The sequence below is a fragment of the Canis lupus genome, chromosome 23 (assembly GCF_011100685.1).
Source record: "Canis lupus familiaris isolate Mischka breed German Shepherd chromosome 23, alternate assembly UU_Cfam_GSD_1.0, whole genome shotgun sequence".
Taxonomy (NCBI): Eukaryota; Metazoa; Chordata; class Mammalia; order Carnivora; family Canidae; genus Canis; species Canis lupus.
Window position 1 is genome coordinate 44,029,556 of NC_049244.1, and position 2,665 is coordinate 44,032,220.

A 2,665-nucleotide genomic window follows, 5' to 3' on the forward strand; every position below is an offset into this window, starting at 1 on the left:
AGCCTAGCCTTCCTAGACTATTCACATAGCTCCCATCTTCTACAGTCAACTGATCAAAGAAAAATAAATACAACTCTGCAAAAGGCCTTATAATTTTTTTCCTCAATATTAATTTTATAAGAATCATAATTCACAAAACAGAGATATGATAAAGATAATCCCAATTTATAGCATCCAACAGAATACAACTTTCTCATGTGAATATCTGCATTTAGACCATTTCTATAAAGGGCTTTCCCAAGTACCATGACTAAATATTTGCTTTATTTTTTTTATTTTTTTTTTGGATATTTGCTTTAAATACACTTAAAATTTTTGTTTCTTTTTTTGTACCTCAAAATACAAAAATGGTCTGTCCCAAAGGTAAATTAAAATTTCCACCTCAAAAATAAAATAAATAAAATAAAATAAAATAAAATTTCCACCTCAAACTTATCTACTTAATAAGTAGAGAACACTGCATCAAATAAATGCAGAATATACATTATTTTCAAGTGTATACAGAACATTTACCAAAATTAATCATACACTAGTGCATAAAACAAATGTTAACAAATTTTCACAAATTGATATCATACAGATGTTTTCTGACTATAAAAGAATTAAGTTAGAAAGCAATAAAAAAAATCCTCTTATGTTTGGAAACAAAGTGATGTGCTGCCAAATAATACTTGTGTCAAATTAGAAATCACAATGAAAATTTAAAAATATTTTATTTATTTGAAAGAGAGAGCACAAGTGGGGAAAGGGGAGAGGGACAGATGGAGAGGGAGGAGAAGCAGGCACCCCAATGGTCATGGAGCATGATACAGGGCTCAATGAAGGGCTCAATCCCAGAACCACGGGATCATGACCTAGCCAAAGGCAGATGTTTAACCAACAAAGCCACATGGATCCCCCTGAATATTAAAAAATATTTTAAATTGAATGTGTAAGATGCAGTGATACTGTGCAAAAAGGAAACTGATAGCATTAAATATACATATTAAAAAAGAAAAGGGTTAAAATGAATAATCTAAGCTTCATCTCAAAGAGCTAGAAAAAGAAAGCAATTAAACCCAAAGTAAGTAGAAAATAGACAAATTTCTGAAAATAAACAAAAACTGAAAATAAAACATACTTGCCAAAATTGATTTAAGAAACAGAAAATCCAGATATTTCTGTATCTAACAAAGAAATTAAAATCATTATTAAAAAACCACACACAGGGGATCCCTGGATGGCTCAGCGGTTTAGTGCCTGCCTTCAGCCCAGGGCGTGGTCCAGGGATCGAGTCCCACATCAGGCTCCCTGCAGGGAGCCTGCTTCTCTCTCTGCCTATGTCTCTGCCTCTCTCTCTCTGTGTCTCTCGTGAATAAATAAATAAAATATTAAAACGCACACACACAGACAATATCAAGATCAGATATGCTTCACCTGTGAATTCCTTCAAACTTTTCATAAATTATGTCCATTTTATGCAGACTTTTCCAAAAAACAATAAAAGAGAACATGACTAACATAGTTCTCCATGCAAATAATTCAGAAGAGTATATAACTTTAGCATTAGTAAGTGAATTTAGTAAGAGCACTGGATATGAAATCACTATAAAATCAATTTTATTTCCATAAATCAGACACAATAGTTAGAAAATAAAACTTTTTAAATATTAATTTATATTAGATTTAAAAGGCTTATGGGGCAGCCCCAGTAGCTCAGCGGTTTAGCACTGCCTTCAGCCCAGGGTGTGATCCTGGAGTCCTGGGATCGAGTCCCACATCAGGCTCCCTGCATGGAGCCTACTTCTCCCTCTGCCTGGGTCTCTGCCTCTCTCTCTCTCTCTGTCTCTCATGAATAAATAAATAAAATCTTTTAAAAAAATAAAATAAAATAAAAGGTTTTTAGTACCTAAGAAGTGAAGATCTGCCAACAAAAGTATAGCAGACTTCTCTACCAAAAAATAATATATATATATATATACATATATAAAAATAAAGAATATGTAAATATATAGAAAAACATAATAAATCTAAATTCTTGGACTGGAAGACTTAAGATTTTTAAAAATATGAGTGCTCCCCAAATTACTTTTTAGATTCAATGCAATGCAAATGACAATTCCAGCAGAACTTTTGTGTGTCAATCTGATTCTCAAAGGCATATGAGTGCTTGCTTCAGCAGCACATACACTAAGATTGTAACACTATAGAGAAGATTAGCATGGCCTCTGTGCAAGGATGACACACAAATTCGTGAAGTATTCCATATTTTTTTAAAATATAATGTTAAAAATTCAATTCAGAAGTACAATTATAAAGTTACTGGTGGCTCTGCAAAAAGCATAAAGGATTCTAGAGACTTCATTACTGCAGAATTGAGATCTAATCAGGCCGAAATTAAAAATACCTTAACTGAGATGTAATCAAAGACATATGAATTTAAATGGCCAAGAATAGCCAAAAACAGTCTTTAGGAGGAAACAAGTTGGATACTACTCTATATTCTTTTACTGGACATTAGAACTTACTATTAAGGTATAATAAAGGTAGTTTCTCTTGCTGCAAAAATAGACAAATATGAACCAATGGAGCAGAATAATATTTCAGAAGCAGACTCACAATCTGGGGAATGTGGCATGTAGAACAGTGGTTAAATATTTCTTAGCGGCACCTGGGTGACACAGCC

At 32.8% G+C, this 2,665-nt stretch overlaps 1 non-coding gene across 1 annotated transcript; it reads left to right on the forward strand.

Annotated features, from left to right (window-relative positions):
* Nucleotides 1-2,145: 2,145 nt before the first annotated feature.
* LOC119865483 lies at nt 2,146-2,252 on the forward strand. The gene has a single exon (XR_005377310.1). It is a non-coding gene; the product is annotated as a U6 spliceosomal RNA (small nuclear RNA).
* Nucleotides 2,253-2,665: the final 413 nt, after the last annotated feature.